Source organism: Moschus berezovskii, chromosome 14, assembly GCF_049115385.1.
Source record: "Moschus berezovskii isolate FMDL1 chromosome 14, NW_MosBer_1.0, whole genome shotgun sequence".
Lineage (NCBI taxonomy): Eukaryota > Metazoa > Chordata > Mammalia > Artiodactyla > Moschidae > Moschus > Moschus berezovskii.
This window is the reverse complement of record NC_142473.1, coordinates 83,699,923-83,725,637: the sequence shown is the minus strand read 5'-3', so window position 1 is coordinate 83,725,637 and position 25,715 is coordinate 83,699,923. Positions and strand designations below refer to the sequence as shown.

General features: G+C 40.3%; 1 pseudogene; it reads right to left on the bottom strand.

The window, feature by feature from the left end:
* Positions 1 to 16,865: 16,865 nt before the first annotated feature.
* Positions 16,866 to 17,883, bottom strand: LOC129553718 (olfactory receptor 4A47-like; annotated as a pseudogene).
* Positions 17,884 to 25,715: the final 7,832 nt, after the last annotated feature.

Sequence of the window (25,715 nt, the reverse complement as noted above, 5' to 3'; positions counted from 1 at the left end):
CATTTCATAAAACAGGTACACTTCTTCATTCTAGGGTTGGAAGAATATTCTTTTATTTTTTAATTTATTTATTTTAATTGGAGTTGGAAGAATATTCTTAACCAATCCTTGAAATCTCAAATAGGTTTATTTGACAATTTCATGTTTTTTAAGGATTTAGGAAATGATACCAAAATAGCAGTAGATGAAATGCTTAAAGAAAGACTTACGTATTGGATGATATAGAGAGTTATCATCTAGTGAAGAAAAGATATATATAAAAGCATGAAATATGGAATCAAAAAAATTAACAGAAAACTGCTTCTAAATGGCCAACAAACGAGATAGGATGCCTAAGCCCACCTGTGAACAAAACAATAGGACTTTAAGTCAAGGTTTGCTTATTACAGTATTTGTTCAAGTTCTTGAGGGTCACTCAGTCAAGGTCTACAGGTGATACCTCATCTTTTAATTAACACACAATGTTTAGAGAACATATAATTTAAAACTATTATCAGATTTATATATCTCTACCCATGAAACTATCCCCAGATTATTGCCTTTGAAATTAATTTCTACGGATACTTTATTTTCAAGTAAGTAACTTTTTTCCAGATCATTATTATATGAAATTAGTCAGAAGAAGTATTACAGAAAAGAATCAATCTATTGAATCCACATATTTAATAATCATCATGGAGTTCTAACATGACTTATTATGAAAATCACAAAGGAAAACTCTAAAAGATTGAATTCTAACCCCATCCTGGGCTTCCCTGATGGCTCAGTGGGCAAAGAATCAGCCTTCTATGCAGGCTACACAGGAGGTGCGGGTTCAGTCTCTGGGTCAGGAAGATCCCTCTGCAGAGGAAATGGCAACCCACTCCAGTATTCTTGCCTAGAAAATCCCATGGACAGGGGAGCCTGGTGGGCTACAATCCAAATGGTCCCAAAGTGTTGGACATGACTGAGCAAGTAAGAAAGTTCACCTCGCCAACGTACTCTTGCAAAATTGAAAGCCTCGTTCAGAGTTTTGTTTCTAAATGTGCTTCCTGGGTTACCTGCCTGTGAAGAAAGCTGTTCAATTCGTGTTCTGGCCTCTGGTTCTTTCCTGCTGGTCCTTCAGGCACTGACGCTGTCTCTGGTAATGCAAAGAGCAAGATTCATGCAGCCTCACAGCACCTGAACTGCTTCCTTGTGACCAAAGCTTTCCATGATTGAAGAACATCAAAATCATCTCAGTTATTTTTAAAAATTACTTTTCAAATTACTGAGATTTTCAAAATGAATATGAACGTTCTATTTCCTAAGGATCTCTGAATCTTGATTGTGAACAGAAACTCAGAATGTTCACTGTTGGCTGGATTTGTCCTGATAACAAATGAATATTAAATCAGTGTGTTAATCAGACAGAGAGAAAAAACTTCAAACTATGTGTAAATTGTTTATAATAAAATATTTTAAATATTTAATAAAATATAATAAAATATTTCCTGTTTGCGCTTATAGCAGTCAAAGTAAAATAGTGAAATAGCGGTTGCAACATTTTGATTATTAATCACTTACTGTCCTGTCTTCATACAGTGTTGTTGAACTTTAGTGTTCCTGAAGGATGGCAAATAATTTCATATACACATTTGATTATGTTCTGAGTCCATCATTTCAGCTCCAGAAGAAGCCAATCATGTCTACTGTTGTAGACAAACGCTCCTCAGGTCCTGGCAAAGGGCTATAAGCACTTTGTCTACATTTAAGTGCAGCACATACAACTGAGTCATTCAATTCCTGCATCTCCAAGTATGATTTTGTCTAATTAAATTCATTGGGACCTTAATCATAATTTTGAGGGTAGATCTCCAGAGATGGTACAAGAACAATCACCGTGTGGAACAAGACATAGAATTCTGCCCTCTGGGAAAAAATCATGAAAAGCAAATTTAGGTCATATCACCCAAAGAGAATTCAAATCTGGGCAGAAATGAAATATGTGAAAACATTCTTGTGAAATTATGTTCTTCAAAACAAGCAAATCTTTTTAAGTTTAAGCTTTATCTTTGAAGATGATATCTGAACCAATTTGCAATCATGAATGTTAATTTCAGAACAAGTCATTTAAACCTTATTTCAAATGCAGATAAAAGGTGTCACATAATTTCAGACACAATTGATAGAAACTTTTATCAGTTTTAGTATCATACTAGGAAAAGAAAAAAGTATTTGTGGGACTGTTCCATTCATCTCAAAGTTCTCACGGGGCATCCATCAAAGTAGAAAACACCTAAGGCCATGACACAATTTGCAATATATTTCTAAGAACTTAAATCATAAAGCACATATGTACTTTAAATAGAAATTTATAAAAAAATGTAATATTTTCCAATTATTTAGCCTAAAATCATTCATGACTATTTTCAAAAATATATTTTCAACAGAAACATTATGATATACATGTATATAAAAACTACATGAAAAATATTTATAAAAGATAAATATATTAATATACATAGAGGACTATGTATAATACATTGCAGTGTGTATAAATTAGCTGGATGCAGCTAACTGTGTGATTAGAGAAAATTTTGTAGATTTAAATGCAAATATTAGAAAACAATAGACACTTTAAAGAATGAACTAGGTTGCCTTGACAAGATGGCGGAGGAATAGGACGGCGAGACCACTCTCTCCTCCACAAATTCATCAAAAGAACTTTTGAACGCGAGTAAAGTCCACAAAACAACTTCTGAATGCTGGCAGAGGACGTCAGGCACCCAGAAAAGCAGCCCAATGTCTTCGAAAGGAGGTAGGAAAAAACATAAAAGATAAAAAGTGAAACAAAAGAAGTAAGGACGGAGCTCCGTCCAGGGAAGGGAGGCTTTAAAAAGAGAGAAGTTTCCAAACACCAGGAAACATTCTCACTGGAGAATCTGTGGCGAGCCTTGGAAGCTCAGAGGGCCATATAACCCTCTTTTTTTTTTAAGATTTTTTTAAAACCAACAGATTACCCGCCAAACGGTAACTCCCAGCGGAGAAGCAGCGTGGACGCCTGCATACGCCATTAGCAAGCGGGGGCTGGGCAGGGAGGAGCCGGCTGAACTGCTTAGAGAGAGGACTGGGCTTGAATGCCGCGAGAACAATTTGAGAGAACTGGGGAGAGCAAAGCAGACTGTGGGATAGCTTCCCCACGAAAAGGCGGAAAGCTCTAACGTATGACTCGGCCAGCCCCGCTCACAGAATAAAGGACTGAGCAGAGCGAGCCGGCTGCGGTCGGCCCATCCCCCATCCCCTGCCCAGACAGGCAGGGAGAGCAGCCAGAGCCGGAGCGGGCAACCGCGGCCCCAGAAAGGCATCCGATACAAACTGCAGACAGGCTTGTTGCTAATCAGGACTTCTTGGGCTCGGGCCGGTCGATATCCCCCTGAGAAGGTGTGCCGGTTGTACACCCAGAAAACTGAGTGGCGGGGACTGGGGAGGCGATAAGTCGCAGAGACCGTGCTCGCCAAACACCTGGTCCCATGAGCTGCTCGGACTGGGGAAGGCACAAAACGCAGGCCCAACCAAGTCTGCGCCTTTGTGGAGTACCTGAGAACCTGAACTTGAGCCGCTCAGACCTGGGAAGTGCATACAACCCGGTGCCGGCCTCGGACAGTTCCCGGCAGAGCAACCTAGAGCCTGTGCAGTGTAGACTGGGACAGCATACGTGCTGTGAGCGGGGGCAAACCCAGTGTGGCCGAGACGCTGCGAGCACTCCCCACAGACGCCAGAGATATTTGTCTGCAGCGGTCCTCCCTTCCCAGAACAGGACTGAACAACTGAGCCTTAAAAAGTGTCCACCCACCCCCTAGTATCAGGGCGGAAATTAGACACTGAAGAGACCAGCAGACAGAAGCTAAAACAGAGGGAACCACATTGGAAATGACAGATAGAGACGTCTAGAGACTACTCCAAGAATAAGACCAAAAACCAGAGGCAAGAGGCTTAAGCCCGAATCCTGAGAACACCAGAGAAGTCCTGACTCCAGGGAACATTAATCGATAGGAGCTCATCAAACGTCTCCATACCTACGCTAAACCCAAAGGTCAACAAGTTCCAGAGCAAGACATACCACGCAAATTCTCCAGTAACACAGGAAACTAGCCCTGAGCTTCAATATACAGGCTGCCCAAAGTCACTCCAAACCTACTGACATCTCATAACTCATTACTGGACACTTCATTGCACTCCAGAGAGAACAAATCCAGCTCCACCCACCAGAACACCGACACAGGCTTACATAACCAGGGAACCTTGACAAGTCACCTGTCCAACCCCACACACAGAGAGGAAACTACATAATAAAGAGATCTCCACAAATGGCCAGAAGAGGGAAAGGCCACCCCAAGCAAAGCATTATAAGCAAGATGAAGAGGCAGAGAAATACCCAGCAAGTAAAGGAACAAGATAAATGCCCACCAACACAAACAAAAGAGGAAGATATAGGGAATCTACATGAAAAAGAATTTCGAATTTTGGTGGTGAAAATGATTCAAAATCTTGAAAGCAAAATGGAGTTACAGATAAATAACCTGGAGAAAAGGATTGAGAAGATGGAAGAAAGGTTTAATAAGGACTTAGAGGAAATAAAAAAGTGTCAATATACAATGAATAATACAATAGATGAGATCAGAAACACTCTGGAGGGAGCAAACAGTAGAATAACAGAGGCAGAAGACAGGATAAGCGAGCTAGAAGATATAATTGTAGAAATAAATGAAACAGAGAGGAAAAAAGAAAAACAAATTAAAAGAAATGAGAACAATATTAGAGACCTCTGGGACAATGTTAAACGCTCCAACATTCGAATCATAGGAATCCCAGAAGAAGAAGACAAAAAGAAAGACCATGAGAGAATACTTGAGGAGATAATAGTTGAAAACTTCCCTAAAATAGGGAAAGAAATAATCACCCAAGTCCAAGAAACCCAGAGAGTCCCCAACAGGATAAACCCAAGGCGAAATACTCCTCAGTTCAGTCAGTTCAGTCGCTCAGTCGTGTCCGACTCTCCGCGACCCCATGAATCACAGCACGCCAGGCCTCCCTGTCCATCACCAACTCCCGGAGTACACTCAAACTCATGTCCACAGAGTCGGTGATGCCATCCAGCCATCTCATTCTCCGTCGTCCCCTTCTCCTCCCGCCCCCAACCTTTCCCAGCATCAGAGTCTTTTCCAGTGAGTCAACTCGTCTCATGAGGTGGCCAAAGTATTGGAGTTTCAGCTTTAGCATCAGTCCCTCCAATGAACATCCAGGATTGATCTCCTTTAGAATGGACTGGTTGGATCTCCTTGCAGTATAAGGGACTCTCAAGAGTCTTCTCCAACACCACAGTTCAAAAGCATCGATTCTTCGGCGATCAGCTTTCTTCACAGTCCAACTCTCACATCCATACATGACCACGGGAAAAACCATTGCCTTGACTAGACGGACCTTGGTCGGCAAAGTAATGTCTCTGCTTTTTAATATACTATCAAGGTTGGTCATAACTTTCCTTCCAAGGAGCAAGCGTCTTTTAATTTCATGGCTGCAATCAGCATCTGCAGTGATTTTGGAGCCCAAAAAAACAAAGTCTGACACTGTTTCCACTGTTTTTCCATCTATTTCCCATGAAGTGATGGGACCAGATGCCATGATCTTTGTTTTCTGAATGTTGAGCTTCAAGCCAACCTTTTCACTCTCCTCTTTCACTTTCATCAAGAGGCTTTTGAGTTCCTCTTCACTTTCTGCCATAAGGGTAGTGTCATCTGCATATCTGAGGTTATTGATATTTCTCCCAGCAATCTTGATTCCAGCTTGTGCTTCTTCCAGCCCAGCGTTCCTCATGATGTACTCTGCATATAAGAAATACTCCTAGACACATATTAATCAAATTAACAAAGATCAAACACAAAGAACAAATATTAAAAGCAGCAAGGGAAAAACAGCAAATAACACACAAGGGGATTCCCATAAGGATAACAGCTGATCTTTCAACAGAAACTCTTCAGGCCAGGAGGGAATGGCAAGACATACTTAAAGTGATGAAAGAAAATAACCTACAGCCCAGACTACTGTACCCAGCAAGGATCTCATTCAAATATGAAGGAGAAGTCAAAAGCTTTACAGACAAGCAAAAGCTGAGAGAATTCAGCATTACCAAACCAGCTCTCCAACAAATGCTAAAGGATCTTTTCTAAACAGGAAACACAGAAAGGGTGTATAAACTCGAACCCAAAGCAATAAAGAAAATGGCTACGGGATCGTACTTATCAATAATTACCTTAAACGTCAATGGGTTGAATGCCCCAACCAAAAGACAAAGGCTGGCTGAATGGATACAAAAACAAGACCCCCATATATGTTGTCTGCAAGAGACCCACCTCAAAACGAGGGACACATACAGACTGAAAGTGAAGGGCTGGAAAAAGATATTCCATGCAAATAGAGACCAAAAGAAAGCAGGAGTAGCAATACTCATATCAGATAAAATAGACTTTAAAACAAAGGCCGTGAAAAGAGACAAAGAAGGAAACTACATAATGATCAAAGGATCAATCCAAGATGAAGATATAACAATTATAAATATTTATGCACCCAACATAGGAGCACCGCAATATATAAGACAATTACTAACAAGTATGAAACGGGAAATTAACAATAATGCAATAATAGTGGGAGATTTTAATACCCCACTTGCATCTATGGATAGATCAACTAAACAGAAAATTAACAAGGAAACACAATCTTTAAATGATACAATAGACCAGTTAGACCTAATTGATATCTATAGGACATTTCACCCCAAAACAATGAATTTCACCTTTTTCTCAAGTGCACATGGAACCTTTTCCAGGATAGATCACATCCTGGGCCATAAATCTAGCCTTGGTAAATTCAAAAAAGTTGAAATCATTCCATGCATCTTTTCTGACCACAATGCAGTAAAATTAGATCTCAATTATGGGAGAAAAACTATTAAACATGCCAACATATGGAGGCTGAACAACACGCTGCTGAACAACGAACAAATCATAGGAGAAATCAAAAGAGAAATAAAAATATGCATAGAAATGAATGAAAATGAAAACACAACAACCCAAAACCTCTGGGACACTGTAAAAGCAGTGCTAAGGGGGAAGTTCATAGCAATACAGGCACACCTCAGGAAACAAGAAAAAAGTCAACTAAATAACCTAACTCTACATCTAAAGCAACTAGAAAAGGAAGAAATGAAGAACCCCAGGGTCAGTAGAAGGAAAGAAATTGTAAAAATTAGGGCAGAGATAAATGCAAAAGAAACAAAAGCGACTATAGCAAAAATCAACAAAGCCAAAAGCTGGTTCTTTGAGAAGGTAAATAAAATTGACAAACCACTAGCCAGACTTATCAAGAAACAAAGGGAGAAGAACCAAATCAATAAAATTAGAAATGAAAATGGAGAGATCACAACTGACAACACAGAAATACAAAGGATTATTAGAGAATACTATCAGGAACTATATGGCAATAAAATGAATAACCTGGAAGAAATGGACAAATTCCTAGAAAAATACAACTTTCCAAAACTGAACCAGGAAGAAGTAGAAAATCTGAACAGACCCATCACAAGCACGGAAATTGAAACTGTAATAAAAAATCTCCCAGCAAACAAAAGCCCAGGTCCAGACGGCTTCACAGCTGAATTCTACCAAAAATTTAGAGAAGAGCTAACACCTATTCTACTCAAACTCTTCCAGAAAATTGCTGAGGAAGGGAAACTTCCAAACTCATTCTATGAGGCCACCATCACCCTGATCCCTAAACCTGGTAAAGACCCCACAAAAAAAGAAAACTACAGGCCAATATCACTGATGAACCTAGATGCAAAAATCCTTAACAAAATTCTAGCAATCAGAATCCAACAGCATATTAAGAAGATCATACATCATGACCAAGTGGGCTTTATCCCAGGAATGCAAGGATTCTTCAATATCCGCAAATCAGTCAACGTAATACACCACGTTAACAAACTGAAAAATAAAAATCATATGATTATCTCAATAGATGCAGAGAAAGCCTTCGACAAAATTCAACATCCGTTTATGATAAAAACCCTCCAGAAAGTGGGAATAGAAGGGACATACCTCAACATAATAAAAGCTATATATGACAAACCCACAGCAAACATTATCCTCAATGGTGAAAAACTGAAAGCATTTCCCCTTAAGTCAGGAACAAGACAAGGGTGCCCACTCTCACCACTACTATTCAACATAGTTCTGGAAGTTTTGGCTACAGCAATCAGAGCAGAAAAAGACATAAAAGGAATACAAATTGGAAAAGAAGAAGTAAAACTTTCACTGTTCGCTGATGACATGATCCTCTACACAGAAAACCCTAGAGACTCTACCAGAAAACTACTAGAGCTAATCAATGATTACAGTAACGTTGCAGGATATAAAATCAACACACAGAAATCCCTTGCATTCCTATACACCAATAATGAGAAAATAGAAAGAGAAATTAAGGAAACTATTCCATTCACTATTGAAACGAAAAGAATTAAATACTTAGGAATATATCTACCTAAGGAAACAAAAGACTTGTACATAGAAAACTATAAAACACTACTGAAAGCAATCAAAGAGGACACTAATAGATTGAGAAATATACCATGCTCATGGATTGGAAGAATAAATATTGTAAAAATGAGTATACTACCCAAAATAATTTATACATTCAATGCAATCCCTATCAAGCTACCAAAGATATTTTTCACAGAACTAGAACAAACAATCTCACAATGTGTATGGAAATACAAAAAACCTCGAATAGCCAAAGCAATCTTGAGGAAGAAAAATGGAACTGGAGGAATTAACCTGCCGGACTTCAGGCTCTACTACAAAGCCACAGTCATCAAGACAGTATGGTACTGGCATAAAGGCAGAAATATAGCTCAATGGAACAAAATAGAAAGCCCAGAGATAAATCCACGCATCTACGGACACCTCATCTTTGACAAAGGAGGCAAGAATATCAAATGGAGAAAAGACAGTCTCTTTAACAAGTGGTGCTGGGAAAACTGGTCAGCCACTTGTAAAAGAATGAAACTAGAACACTTCCTAACACCATACACCAAAATAAACTCAAAATGGATTAGAGAGCTAAATGTAAGACCAAAAACTATAAAACTCCTAGAGGAGAACATAGGCAAAACACTCTCCGACATAAATCACAGCAGGATCCTACATGACCCACCTCCCAGAATATTGGAAATAAAAACAAAAATAAACAAATGGGACCTAATTAAATTCAAAAGCTTCTGCACAGCAAAGGAAACTATAAGTAAGGTGAAAAGACAGCCTTCAGAATGGGAGAAAATAATAGCAAATGAAGCAACTGATAAAGGATTAATCTCCAAATTATACAAGCAGCTCCTGCAGCTCAATTCCAGAAAAATAAATGACCCAATCAACAAATGGGCCAAAGAACTAAACAGACATTTCTCCAAAGAAGACATAAAGATGGCTAACAAACACAAGAAAAAATGCTCAACATCCCTCATAATCAGAGAGATGCAAATCAAAACCACAATGAGATACCATTTCACACCTGTTCAGAATGGCTGCTATCCAAAAGTCTACATGCAATAAATGCTGGAGAGGATGTGGAGAGAAAGGAACCCTCTTACACTGTTGGTGGGAATGCAAACTAGTACAGCCACTATGGAGAACAGTGTGGAGATTCCTCAAAAAATTGGAAATAGAACTGCCATATGATCCAACAATCGCACTCCTGGGCATACACACCGAGGAAACCAGAATTGAAAGAGACACGTGTACTCCAATATTCATTGCAGCACTGTTTATAATAGCCAGGACATGGAAGCAACCTAAATGTCCATCTGCAGACGAATGGATAAGAAAGCTTTGGTACATATACACAATGGAGTATTATTCAGCCATTAAAAAGAATACATTTGAATCAGTTCTAATGAGGTGGATGAAACTGGAGCCTATTATACAGAGTGAAGTAAGCCAGAAAGAAAAACACCAATACAGTATACTAACACATATATATGGAATTTAGAAAGATGCAAATGATAACTCTGTATACGAGACAGCAAAAGAGACACAGATGTATAGAACAGACTTTGGGACTCTATGGGAGAGGGTGAGGGTGGGATGATTTGGGAGAATGGCATTGAAACACGTATGTTGTCATATGTGAAACGAATCACTAGTTCAGGGTCAATGCATGTTATAGGATGCTCGGGGCTGGCATGCGGGGATGACCCAGAGGGAGGATAAAGGGAGGAGGGAGGTGGGAGGGGGGTTCAGGAGGGGGAACTTATGTAAACCCGGGGCAAATTCATATCAATGTATGGCAAAACCAACCAATATAATATTGTAAAATAATTTGCCTCCAATAAAAAATAAATTAATTACATAAAAAAAAAGAATGAACTAAGCTTCTATCTCAAAATGCTAAAAAAGAAAATTTAAAATAAATAGTGTGGAAAATGTTGAGAAGCCATACATCATTAAAAGAGTAATTTATATAAAGTAAAGAATACCAGGAATTGATCCTTTTTAACATTGCATAAATTATAATTTCTAGCCAAATGGACTAAGAAAAAACAAGAGAAAAACCAAATTATCAGAATCAAGATTGAAGAGAGGGCCATCACTGCAGATTCCACAGATTTTAAAAAGACAACAAAATGATATGATAAAAGAACGTATGGCACTTAACTTGCCAAGAAAAGAAAACAGACCATTGATATAAAAAACACAATGATCTAAACACACGATGAGAAATAATTTAAAACTGGGATAATCTAAGTGCAAACAAACTGAATGTTTAGAGTCCTAACATTCTCCTGCAAGATAGTTCATTCCCATGGAGCTTTAATCGATTACTTTTACATGACAACTAATCAGGAAATTACTTGTTACACAACACTTTCATAGACGTAATGATACAATGTACTTCCTAATGCATTCTATGCACCTAGTATAACCCTTACACCAGCATGACACAGGGCATCAAGTGGGAATAATTAGATTAATAGCTCACATTAGCAAACACACAAAATTTTGAAAATACTTGTTTTGATTCCCTTGGGTGTTTTCTTTGAGGATTTGTTTTTTAATATATTGCTGATACAGGTCTTGAAGTTGGTCCTGGGATACGCTCAGTCTAGAACTAGTCACGTCCCACAACTAATTAAAATTTCTCTAAGTATTCAACCAACAGCACTGCCCCTGTAAACGTGAGGTTTTCCAGCTAATGAGAGTAGGCTCTCTTCCTGGCCTAGTTTGAGAACCAAGCTCTCTTCTCTAATTCATCTGGGTAAATCTCTCCCCAGTCCCAGGTATTTTCCTCAGATGCACACATAGATCAGTTCTTTGATGAATATTTGAGATGGATCCTCGTGGCTTTGCATAATTCTCTCTCTCTGACTTTCTCACACTCAGCCTCTCCAGGACTACAGGTGTATTTTCTGCTTTAGTGTCCTTGACGGTGAATTTCAGATTCTCAACCCAGAGGCAGTGTCGGGATCTTTGGAGATACCCCTCTCTGTACCACAACGTGGAGACTTTTTGTTATTGTTGTCGTCGTTCAGGGTCTCAGTCAGGTCCCTTTGTGACCCCATGGACTGCAGCAGCCAGGCTTCCCTGTCCTTCACCACCCCCCAGAGCTTGCTCAAACCCATGTCTGCTAATGATGGTGATGCCATCCATCCATCTCATCCTCTGTTGCTTCCTTCTCCTCCTGCCCTCAATCTTTCCCAGCATCAAGGTCCTTTCCAGTGAATTGGCTCTTCACATCAGGTGGCTAAAGTACTGGAGTTTCAGCTTCAACATTAGTCCTTCCAATGAATATTCAGGGCTGATTTCCTTTAGGATTCACTGGCTTTATCTCCTTGCTGTCCTATGGACTCTCAAGAGTCTTCTCCAACACCACAGTGAATCTTCTCTGAGCTGTTCATTGAAAATGTGTCAGTAAATCAAATGCAAATACAAAAAGACAAGATTTGTATACACTCTATGGAGATACTTACAAATTACTGTTGAGACATCAGTGAGTACTTTATGATATGTGTCTTATTTTGGATGAGAAAATGTAATATTAAAACATGCAGTTTCATCAAAATAAATATATAATGTCATGACAAGCTGAATATACTTTTATGAGAAGTTTGCAAACTTTTCAAAATGAGCCTGATGTTTAGAGCAGGAGGAGAAGGTAGCAAAGGAGGAAAGCTATGAGGAAGAGCAAGTTCCTCAGAATTCAGCCTTCTAGGTGGTGCAATACCTCACATAGTAAAAAGAAAGTTGTCAAATAAACTGAAATTAATGATTATGTTGATAGATTATTTTATCTGTTGGGGAAAAACAGGCTTCAATATTTCCCTGTCACAAATAAAATTAAATTATAGATTGTTAATGAATAATTGAATTTTTATTTCTTTTATTGAAGGGTAGCTGATTTACAATGCTTTAGTTTTTGCTACACAGCAAAGTGACTCCATTATACATATACATATACACACACACATTCTTTTTCATATATTTTTTATGGGGTTTTATTGATTTATCACAGGACATTGAATATTGTTCCGTGTGCTGTACAGTAGGACCTTGTTGCCTATATAATGCATATATAATAATCTCCATCTGCTAATCCTAAACTCTCATTCCATCCCTCTCCCCAAATAACCCCTTCAGTTCAGTTCAGTTCAGTCACTTAGTCGCGTCTGACTCTTGCCGACTCCATGAACCACAGCACGCCAGGCCTCCCTGTCCATCACCAACTCCCGGAGTTCACTCAAACCCATGTCCATCGAGTCGGTGATGCCATCCAGTCATCGCATTCTCTGTCGTCCCCGTCTCCTCCTACCCACAATCCCTCCCAGCATCAGACTCTTTTCCAGTGAGTCAACTCGTCGAATGAGGTGGCCAAAGTATTGCAGCTTCAGCTTTAGCATCAGTCCTTCCAATGAACACCCAGGATCGATCTCTTTTAGAATGGACTGGTTGGATTTCCTTGCAGCCCAAGGGACTCTCAAGAGCCTTCTCCAACACCACAGTTCAAAAGCATCAATTCTTCGGTGATCAGCTTTCTTCACAGTCCAACTCTCACATCCATTCATGACCACGGGAAAAACCATTGCCTTGACTAGACCGACCTTGGTTGGCAAAGTAATGTCTCTGCTTTTTAATATGCTATCTAGGCTGGTCATAACTTTCCTTCCAAGGAGTAAGCGTCTTTTAATTTCATGGCTGCAATCAGCATCCGCAGTAATTTTGGAGCCCAACAAAATAGTGTCTGACACTGTTTCCACTGTTTCCCCATCTATTTCCCATGAAGTGATGGGACCAGATGCCATGATCTTCGTTTTCTGAATGTTGAGCTTCAAGCCAACCTTTTCACTCTCCTCTTTCACTTTCATCAAGAGGGTTTTGAGTTCCTCTTCACTTTCTGCCATAAGGGTGGTGTCATCTGCATATCTGAGGTTATTGATATTTCTCCCGGCAATCTTGATTCCAGCTTGTGCTTCTTCCAGCCCAGCGTTCCTCATGATGTGCTCTGCATATAAGTTAAATAAGCAGGGTGACAATATACAACCTTGACGCACTCCTTTTCCTATTTGGAACCAGTCTGTTTTTCCATGTCCAGTTCTAACTGTTGCTTCCTAACCTGCATACAGGTTTCTCAAGAGGCAGGTCAGGTGGTCTGGTATTCCCATCTCTTTCAGAATTTTCCACAGTTTATTGTTATCCACACAGTCAAAGGCTTTGGTATAGTCAATGAAACAGAAATAGATGTTTTTCTGGAACTCTCTTGCTTTTTTGATGATCCAGCGGATGTTGGCAATTTGATCTCTGGTGCCTCTGCCTTTTCTAAAATCTGCTTGAACATCTGGAAGTTCATGGTTCACATATTGCTGAAGCCTAGCTTGGAGAATTTTGAGCATGACTTTACTAGCTTGTGAGATGAGTGCAATTGTACAGTAGTTTGAGCATTCTTTGGCATTCCCTTTGGCAACCACAAATAAGTTTTCAGTGTCTTTAGTCTGTTTCTATTCTGTAGAAAGATTTATTTGTGTTATATTTTAGATTCCACGTATAAATGATATTGTATGCTATTTGTCTTTCTTTTTCTGACTTACTTTGGTATGATACTCTCTCGGTTCATCCATGTTTCTTCAAATGGCATTATACCATCAATTGTTTTAAAAAAAATAGGTTATAACTTAAAAATAATTGCTAGGAAATGAAACTTTCCAAAAGTAATGTGGTAGAAGAAATAAAAAGAAAAATATGACAATAAAAGCTGTATATAAAACCCTTAAAATTTAACATAAACAATAGAATAAATGTTTGTAAGAGATGTCAAAGAATAGTATTATTTGTAAGCATATTTAATGTAAAAAGAGTTAATCATAACCTTTCAGTAACGATTCTCATTCCATAGATCAATAACTCTGATAATTGACAAAATCTATAGAGTGGATTCTATGACCCATACACTGTGCAAGGAATAGAAAATGCAAAGACAGAACCATGTCCCTTATTTTAGGAAGCTGATAGACTAAGGAAAATAGAGAGTTAGCAAATATTTTTATCTTATTACTTGAAATAACTACACAAGTTTGAAAATTAACTAAACATATGTCTTGGTATACATGGCCTGCTTTTATGGAACATCATAGGCTAGAAGATTAAGCAATATGTGTTTATCTTTCAGCAGTTTGGTGGCTAGGAAATCCAAGATTAAGGTGCTGACAGATTCCATATCTGGTGAGGTCCTGTCCCTAGTTCACATACAGCCTTTTTTTTTCTCTTTTTCCTTTGTCCTCACATGCCAAAGAGTTAAGTGAACCGTCTGATGTTTCTTTATAAAGGCATCAATTCCACTCATCAGGGTTAAACTTTTATGACCTACTCATTACCCAAAGGGCCCCCCTCCCAATACCATCACATTTAGAAAAGATTTAACTTATGATTTTGGAGAGGAAAATAAACTTTCAGTCGATAGCAACACCCCAAAGTGGAGAAATAAATTACATAAGTTCTGATAAACCCAAAGGCTTGTTATTATTTGGTGATTAGTATTTTATTTGAGAAGACTTTGAGATCATAAAGGGTTTCCCTGATGGCTCAGATGGTAAAGAATCTGTGTGTAATTCAGGAGACACGGGGTTGATCCCGGGGTCAGGCAGTTCCCCTGGAGAAGGACATGGCAAGCCACTCCAATATTCTTGCCTGGAGAAGTCCATGGACAGAGGAGCCTAGCGAGATACAGTCCATAGCGTCACAAAGAGTCGGACACGACTAAGTGACTAGCACTTTCACTGAGATAATATGAGAAATCTTCAGGTAATAGGGATAAAAATCAGGATATGAGGCTTCTCACACAGTGTGCTGCTGCCGCTAAGTCACTACAGTCGTGTCCGACTCTGTGCGACCCCATAGACGACAGCCCACCAGGCTCCCCCATCCCTGGGATTCTCCAGGCAAGAACACTGGAGTGGGTTGCCATTTCCTTCTCCAATGCATGAAAGGGAAAAGGGAAAGTGAAGTCGCTGAGTCATGTCTGACTCTTAGAGACCTCATGGACTGCAGGTTACCAGGCTCGTCCGTCCATGGGATTTTCCAGGCAAGAATACTGGAGTGGGGTGCCATCGCCTTCTCCGCTCACACAGTGTAATTTACTAGTAAAAAGCACTCATCACCCTATAGCCTTAGCCCCTCATGAAACCAGAGTAAACAAGAGAGGCAAAATAATAATCCTCTTTGACCACATGCACTGACCTTATTAGAGGCAGATAATATTTTGTTTCAAGCCTGATTCAGAGGAGGATTTTATGAATGCTATTTCTGTCAAATAAAACAATATATTCTGGTGACTTTATTACCTAGCAATCTCTATTATATCAATAAGAGAAATAATAATGGTATATATTGTCAGAATCTTTCTTAACAATGACATAACCCCAAACATTTAGGTGTCATGTTCCAAACTGAATATTTAAAGTGCACAGATGATAGATTGTGCTAAATTTACACAGGAGAGAGACCCACGTGCCTGGGTCTTCACAGAAGGTTATGTAAGCAGGAGAGAGACCCACGTGCCTGGGTCTTTACAGAAGGTTATGTAAGCAAAAAAGTGACCAGGATACTGAAAATGTATCAGGGGTTTTACCAGGTACTGCAAAGTATCTGGAAAGCGAAATGAGCCACCTTTATGAAAATGTAACTCCAAGCAAAGCTGACAAAAATGAGGCAATAATGTGATTACCAAATTGGAATATTAAGTAAGGTTTGTTTATTTTTCTGTATAAAACTTTAGTCTTTCGATTATTTTTACAAACATAACCTCCTCAATAATATTATGACTGAAACATTCTTCTTCAACATTAATGTGCTAAACAATAGAAATTAAATAATGTGTATAAAGAATCTCATAGAGAAATAAGAAATCTACTTCAAATGTTAATATGGAATGTCTTTGTGTATGGAGGAATAGACCAAGTTTTTAATCATATTTTTTTAAATTATTTTTCCTGAAATCTGTAATGAGCTCTATTCTGAAGAATATTACATTTTTGAAGAGAAAAACATGAGAAAACCTTTCCCTAATTAAATAAATTTGCAGTATTAGCTGCAGCATAACTCATCATATAGAAGATAAATCTATCGCTTCAATAGAGATATTTTATACCCCCAAACTATATACATTTTCCTCAAAAATTGCAGAAATCATAAAAATGTATTTCAAACTAAATATATACTTTGCATTAGGAAAATATGAAAATTTTATAAGGTTACTTTGATCATTGGAAGTATTCAAATGATAAACCTATTTCGTCATACCCAAGTTATTTAAACTGAGGAGACATTTATTACAGTAAAAAAAAAAAAAATCACACATGACTTTCCCTGCTCATTGAAAGAGCAATTGTTTGTTGAAAATAAGTAATATATTTTGCAGCTGCTTCGTTGCTTTTTTCTGACCCATAGCTTTTTCATGGCATTTTGCATCTCCCCATTTCTCAGAGTATAGATTAGAGGGTTCAGCATAGGGGAGACAATGGTGTAAAACACAGCGAAGTATTTATCAATGGGTAAGGTAACAGGAGGTCTCAAATACGTAAAAATACAGGGCACAAAGAAGAGGACCACCACAGTCATGTGGGAGCCACAGGTGGACAAGGCTTTGCGTCTCCCTTCCTGACCAAGGTTCTTCAAGGAGCGCTGAATGACCCCGTAGGAGATGAGCAAGAGTGTGAAAATGGTCACACAGATCGCCCCATCACTGGCAACTACTGTGGGTGTCAGTGCAGGCAAGTTTTAACAAAGGATACGTGTCACACCCAAAGTGGTCAACGACGTTAGGGCCACAGAACGGAAGGTTGTAAAAAAAAATAATATTTTTGAAGTAGAGCACGCAAAAACCCACCAACCCAAGCCAATAGCAGCATCAGAACACACACTCTCTGATTCATGATTGTCAAATAATGCAAGGGTTTGCAGATAGCCAGGTAGCGGTCATAGGCCATGAAAACCAGGAGAAAAACCTCAGCACCACTAAATAGATGCTCTGTAAAAAGCTGGGTCATGCAAGCTTGAAATGAAATGGTTTTCTTCTCATAGAAATTGTATTTGTATTTGGGGTGATTGAAGTAGAATAAAAAGCATCCATAAATGATAAGTAGCCAAAGAAGTACATAGGGGAATCCAGTGCTGGGCTGACCACGACAGTCAGGAAAATGAGTATGTTGCCCACCATGGTCACAATGTAAATGAGCAAGAAGAACATGACAAATAAAATTTCCTCCCCCTGGACACTCTGAGTGAGCCCCAAGAGGACAAACTCAGTTACATTTTTCCTTTGTTCCATAGGTTCTTCAGTATGTCTTATTCCAGAGTTCAGGACAGCATTATCTATAAATACAATTATTAAAAGTGACTTCCTAAAATATTACAATAATTGTTTTTTATTCAACAAACAGTCCTTGTGGTTTATTATGTTTGGGCACTCTCAGATATTATAATATAAGGCTGATTAAATCACCTTCCTTGACCACAAACTAATAGATAGGCAAGTGAATAAAAAAAAATGGGGGAAAAGAATATTAAATAAATAAATGATAACCCTGTATATGAGACAGCAAAAGAGACACAGATGTTTAGAACAGTCTTTGGGACTCTGTAGGAGAGGGTGAGGGTGGGATGGTTTGGGAGAATGGCATTGAAACATGTATATTATCATATGTGAAACGAATCGCCAGTTCAGGGTCAATGCATGTTACAGGATGCTCGGGGCTGGTATGTGGGGATGACCCAGAGGGAGGATAAGGGGAGGAGGGAGGTGGGAGGGGGGTTCGGGAGGGGGAACTCATGTACACCCGGGACAGATTCATGTCAATGTATGGCAAAACCAACCAATATAATATTGTAAAATAATTAGCCTCCAATAAAAAGAAAAAAAGAGAAAAATAAATAAATAAGTGAAGTCCTGCAACTAATTTTCTATCTAGAAACTTTAAATTGTACATATAGCTAATATCTCAGACAAAAATAAAAGCTGATTAATGTTTTAAAAAGAAATAAAGCAAGATTTAATGTCAATTTCATGAAAGAGGTAACTTTCCTTCTAGGGTTGGAAGAAACTTCTTAACCAATCAATTAATCTCAAATAAATATATCCGGCAATTTCAAATATTTTAAGGACTTAGGAAAGTATAACAAAACACCAGCGGAAAAAATAGTCTGAAGATACACATGTTAGATGATATGCACAGAGTTATTCTCAAAAGTAAAGATCTGTAAGCAAATAACTAACAAAAGATGAAAATATGAAATAAATTAAAATATCAACAAACAGAGGAAAATGCCTCTAAATGACAAAAAACTTAGGATGCTGAAGCTCATCTGTGAATAGAAAAGTAGGACTTGAAGTCACAGCTTGCTTAGTACAATATTTGATTGAGTTCTTGGAAGTCAATCAGTCAAAATATATGGATGCAGACGCCGGCCCCGGCGGCGCAGACGCGACGCGAGAGACGCCGGCCCCGGCGGCGCAGACGCGACGCGAGAGACGCCGGCCCCGGCGGCGCAGACGCGACGCGAGAGACGCCGGCCCCGGCGGCGCAGACGCGACGCGAGAGACGCCGGCCCCGGCGGCGCAGACGCGACGCGAGAGACGCCGGCCCCGGCGGCGCAGACGCGACGCGAGAGACGCCGGCCCCGGCGGCGCAGACGCGACGCGAGAGACGCCGGCCCCGGCGGCGCAGACGCGACGCGAGAGACGCCGGCCCCGGCGGCGCAGACGCGACGCGAGAGACGCCGGCCCCGGCGGCGCAGACGCGACGCGAGAGACGCCGGCCCCGGCGGCGCAGACGCGACGCGAGAGACGCCGGCCCCGGCGGCGCAGACGCGACGCGAGAGACGCCGGCCCCGGCGGCGCAGACGCGACGCGAGAGACGCCGGCCCCGGCGGCGCAGACGCGACGCGAGAGACGCCGGCCCCGGCGGCGCAGACGCGACGCGAGAGACGCCGGCCCCGGCGGCGCAGACGCGACGCGAGAGACGCCGGCCCCGGCGGCGCAGACGCGACGCGAGAGACGCCGGCCCCGGCGGCGCAGACGCGACGCGAGAGACGCCGGCCCCGGCGGCGCAGACGCGACGCGAGAGACGCCGGCCCCGGCGGCGCAGACGCGACGCGAGAGACGCCGGCCCCGGCGCAACGAGCCACGCAAAGAGGTGCGGCCGTGAGGAGCTACCCCACGCCTGAGGCCAGGGCCGGCGGCCGAGAGGAGCTACCCCACGTCCAACAGGCGGTGGCTGCGCGGGCGCAGGAGGGCCGAGAGGAGCTACTCCGCGTTCATGGTCAGGAGGGGGGGCCTTGAGGAGATACCCCTCCTCCAAGGTAAGGTACAGCAGCTGCACTTTGCTGAAGCGGCTGTGAAGAGATTTTCCACGACCAAGGTAAGAGAAACCGAAATAAGACGGTAGGTATTGCTAGGGGGCACCAGAGGGCAGACAAACTGAAATCATAATCACAGGAAACTAGCTGATCTAATCACATGGACCACAGCCGAATGTGGTCCCCTGGAGAAGGGAATGGCAAACCACTTCAGTATACTTGCCTTGAGAACCCCGTGAACAGTAAAAAAGGGCAAAATGATAGGATACTGAATGAGGAATTCCCCAGGTCGGTAGGTGCCCAGTATGCTACTGGAGATCAGTGGAGAAGTAACTATAGAAGGAATAAAGGGATGGAGCAAAAGCAAAACCAATACCCAGTTGTGGATGTAACCAATGATAGAAACAAGGTCCGGTGCTGTAAAGAGCAATATTGCATAGGAACCTGGAATGTTAGGTCCATGAATCAAGGCAAATTGGAAGTGGTCAAACAGGAGATGGCAAGAGTGAACGTCGACATTCTAGGAATCAGTGAACTAAAATGGACTGGAATGGGTGAATTTAACTCGGATGACCATTATATCTACTACTGTGGGCAGGAATCCCTTAGAAGAAATGGAGTAGCCATCATGGTAAACAGAAGAGTCCGAAATGCAGTACTTGGATGCAATCTTAAAAATGACAGGATGATTTCTGTTCGTTTCCAAGGCAAACCGTTCAATATTACAGTAATCCAGGCCTATGCCCCAACCAGTAATGCTGAAGAAGCCGAAGTTAATCGGTTCTATGAAGACCTACAAGACCTTTTAGAACTAACACCCAAAAAAGATGTCCTTTTCATTATAGGGGACTGGAATGCAAAAGTAGGAATTCAAGAAACACCTGGAGTAACTGGCAAATTTGGCCTTGGAGCACGGAATGAAGCAGGGCAAAGGCTAATAGAGTTTTGTCAAGAGAATGCACTGGTCATAGCAAACACCCTCTTCCAACAACACAAGAGAAGACTCTACACATGGACATCACCAGATGGTCAACACAGAAATCAGATTGATTATATTCTTTGCAGCCAAAGATGGAGAAGCTGTATACAGTTAGCGAAAACAAGACCAGGAGCTGACTGTGGCTCAGATCATGAACTCCTTATTGCGAAGTTCAGACTTAAATTGAAGAAAGTAGGGAAAACCACTAGACCATTCAGATATGACCTCAATCAAATCCCTTATGATTATGCAGTGGAAGTGAGAAATAGATTTAAGGGACTAGATCTGATTGATAGAGTGCCTGATGAACTCTGGACGGAGGTTCGTGACATTGTACAGGAGACAGGGACCAAGACCATCCCCATGGAAAAGAAATGCAAAAGAGCGAAATGGCTGTCTGAGGAGGCCTTACAAATAGCTGTAAAAAGAAGAGAGGCGAAAAGCAAAGGAGAAAAGGAAAGATATAAGCATCTGAATGCAGAGTTCCAAAGAATAGCAAGGAGAGATAAGAAAGCCTTCCTCAGTGATCAATGCAAAGAAATAGAGGAAAACAACAGAATAGGAAAAACAAGAGACCTCTTCAAGAAAATTAGAGATTCCAAGGGAACTTTTCATGCAAAGATGGGCTCGATAAAGGACAGAAATGGTATGGACCTAACAGAAGCAGAAGATATTAAGAAGAGGTGGCAGGAATACACAGAAGAACTGTACAAAAAAGATCTTCACGACCAAGATAGTCACGATAATGTGATCACTGACCTAGAGCCAGACATCTTGGAATGTGAAGTCAAGTGGGCCTTAGAAAGCATCACTGCGAACAAAGCTAGTGGTGGTGATGGAATTCCAGTTGAGCTATTTCAAGTCTTGAAAGATGATGCTGTGAAAGTGCTGCACTCAATATGCCAGCAGATTTGGAAAACTCAGCAGTGGCCACAGGACTGGAAGAGGTCAGTCTTCATTCCAATCCCAAAGAAAGGCAATGCCAAAGAATGCTCAAACTACCGCACAGTTGCACTCATCTCACACGCTAGTAAAGTCATGCTCAAAATTCTCCAAGCCAGGCTTCAGCAGTATGTAAACCGTGAACTCCCAGATGTTCAAGCAGGTTTTAGAAAAGGCAGAGGCACCAGAGATCAAATGACCAACATCCACTGGATCATGGAGAAAGCAAGAGAGTTTCAGAAAAACATCTATTTCTGCTTCATTGACTATGCCAAAGCCTTTGACTGTGTGGATCACAATAAACTGTGGAACATTCTGAAAGAGATGGGAATCCCAGACCACCTGACCTGCATCTTGAGAAACCTGTATGCAGGTCAGGAAGCAACAGTTAGAACCGGTCATGGAACAACAGACTGGTTCCAAATAGGAAAAGGAGTGCGTCAAGGTTGTATATTGTCACCTTGCTTATTTAACTTATATGCAGAGTACATCATGAGGAACGCTGGGCTGGAAGAAGCACAAGCTGGAATCAAGATTGCTGGGAGAAATATCAATAACCTCAGATATGCAGATGACACTACCCTTATGGCAGAAAGTGAAGAGGAACTCAAAAGCCTCTTGATGAAAGTGAAAGAGGAGAGTGAAAAGGTTGGCTTGAAGCTCAACATTCAGAAAACAAAGATCATGGCATCTGGTCCCATCACTTCATGGGAAATAGATGGAAAAACAGTGGAAACAGTGTCAGACTTTGTTTTTTTGGGCTCCAAAATCACTGCAGATGCTGATTGCAGCCATGAAATTAAAAGACGCTTGCTCCTTGGAAGGAAAGTTATGACCAACCTTGATAGTATATTAAAAAGCAGAGACATTACTTTGCCGACCAAGGTCCGTCTAGTCAAGGCAATGGTTTTTCCCGTGGTCATGTATGGATGTGAGAGTTGGACTGTGAAGAAAGCTGATCGCCGAAGAATCGATGCTTTTGAACTGTGGTGTTGGAGAAGACTCTTGAGAGTCCCTTATACTGCAAGGAGATCCAACCAGTCCATTCTAAAGGAGATCAATCCTGGATGTTCATTGGAGGGACTGATGCTAAAGCTGAAACTCCAATACTTTGGCCACCTCATGCGACGAGTTGACTCACTGGAAAAGACTCTGATGCTGGGAAATGTTGGGGGCGGGAAGAGAAGGGGACGACAGAGAATGAGATGGCTGGATGGCATCACCGACTCTGTGGACATGAGTTTGAGTGTACTCCGGGAGTTGGTGATGGACAGGGAGGCCTGGCGTGCTGTGATTCATGGGGTCGCGGAGAGTCGGACATGACTGAGCGACTGAACTGAACCTCATTATTTAAATTTAACAGATTAACATGCTATGTTTAGAGAACATAAAAATTGAAAGCAGGGTCAGATTTAGAAATATCTGAAATGAAAATATTGTCAAATCATTAACCTTGAAATTAATTTCTAAGAGTACTTTCTGGAAGGTAAATTTATTTCAGATCATTAGAATATGAAATTATCCAAAAAGTGTATTGCCGAATAGAATCAATTTTTACATATTTGATAATCATGAAGGAATCCTAACACAGCTGATTATGAAAATCACAAAGGAAAACTCTTAAAGGATTGAATTCTCACTCCACCAACGTACTCTTACAAAACAGAAAGCCTCGTTAGGAATTTTGTGTCTGAATACACTTCCTGGGTTACCTACAGAAGATGGAAGTTATTCAATCCATGTTCTGAACTCTGGTGCCATCTCTTTAGTCCTCATGCACTGATGCCATCTCTGGCAAAATAATGAGCAAGGTACATTCAGCGTCACTGGATTCTGAGTCAATCTTGCAGGAAATGTAATTCATCTCAGACATTCAGAAAAAAAAATATTTTTCAATTATTGGCTTTCAAAATGAATATGTATGTCTTGTTACCTAAGGAACTCTGAATCCTGATTGTGAAAAGAAACTCAAAATGTTTACTACCGTCAGAATTTGTCCTGATAACAAACAAATGTTAAATCACCATTTTAATCAGAGGAAGAGAAAAAAAGCTTCAAATTATGTAAGGAATGTTTAAAGTGAAAAAAATAAATTTGCTGCTTGTGTTTGTACCAGTGAAAGTGAAATGGACTTTGCAACATTTTGATTCTCACTTATATTGTCCTGTCTTCAAACAGCATTGTTGAATTTTGGGTTTCTTGAAGGATGGGAATGATTTCATATATACGCTTTATTATGTTCCGAGTCCATCATCTTCATTCTAGTAGAAGTCTGTCTCGTGATTGTTACTGCAGACAAACACTCTTCAGGAAAAGGCAAAGGGCTGTCAACACTTGGTCTGTATTTAACTGCAGTACATACAGGCGAGGCATTCAGCAGGTGCATCTCCAAGGGTGATTTTTGTCTAATTAAATTCATTGGAACTTTAATCATAATTTTGAGGGTAGAGTATTTATCTCCAGAGATGGTACCAGAACAATCACCATGTGGAACAGGACTTATACAATCCTATCCTCTGGGGGTAAAATCATAAAGTGTAAATTGAGACCATATCACCAAAAGGGAAAATCAAATCTGGACAGAAATGAAATATGTAAAAGCTTTCTAGCTTGAATCAAACCTTAAAAATAGGCAACATTTTTTAAGTTTAAGCTTTGTCTTTGAAGATAATATCTGAATTTATTTCCAAATATTATTAACATTAACTTCAGAATAAGTTACTTAAGGTTTACTTCAAATACAGATGAAGGTTGTCATGTGATTTCAGACAGACAAGTTGATAAAAATCTGTTTTTTTTGTTTGCTTGTTTTTCTTTTTTAATTTATTTATTTTAATTGGAGGCTAATTACTTTACATTATTGTATTGGTTTTGCCATACATTGACATGAATCTGCCTCGGGTGTACATGTGTTCCCCATCTTGAACCCCCTCCCACCTCCCTCCCTATCCCATCCCTTTGGTTCATCCCAGTACACCAGCCCTGAGCATCCTGTATCATGCATCGAACGTGGACTGGCGATTCGTTTAACATATGATAATATACATGTTTCAGTGCCATTCTCCCAAATCATCCCACCCTCACCCTCTCCCATTAGTATCAAAATGGTGAAAGAGGAAACATTTGCGGGATTATTCCATTTATCTCGAAGTGCTCACGGGGCCTTTGCCAAAGTAGAAAACACCCTAGGCTGTGACAGAAGTTACTGTACATTTTTAAAGATTTAAATCATTAAGCATACATCTATATGTACATCATATATGTATATAGCATATATGTAAATATATACATATAAATAAAAGAAAAATATAACATTTTTCATTTACAAATTAAGCAATACAAGCCTAAAATTACCTGTGTAAATTTTCAGACATTTTCTACAGAAAGATAATGATACACATTATATAAAATAATCTCTATTAAAGGTATCTAAAAAGCGAGACTTCCCAGGTGGTGCTAGTGGTAAAGAATTTGCCTCCCAGTATGAGTTGCAAGAGACGCTGGTTTGATCCCTGGGTCAGGAAGATCCCCTGGACTAAAAGATAGCAACCTGCTCCAGTACTGTTGCCTGGGAAATCTCATGGACAGGAGAGCTGATGGGCTACAGTCCATGGGTCCATGGGGTCACAAAGAGTCAAATATGACCGAACACACATATCTAGAAAATATATATATATATATATATATATACATACACACAAACACATAAAGGATAATATAATATGTATATATTAACTGGATGCAACTAAAAGAGTGCTTAGAAAGAAATGTAGTTTTCTTTATATGCAAATATTAGAAAACAATAAATATTTTAAGAAATGAACTCAGCTTTTGTCTCAAGATACTAGAAAAGAAAAATTAAAATAAACCTAGAGAGCACTGTA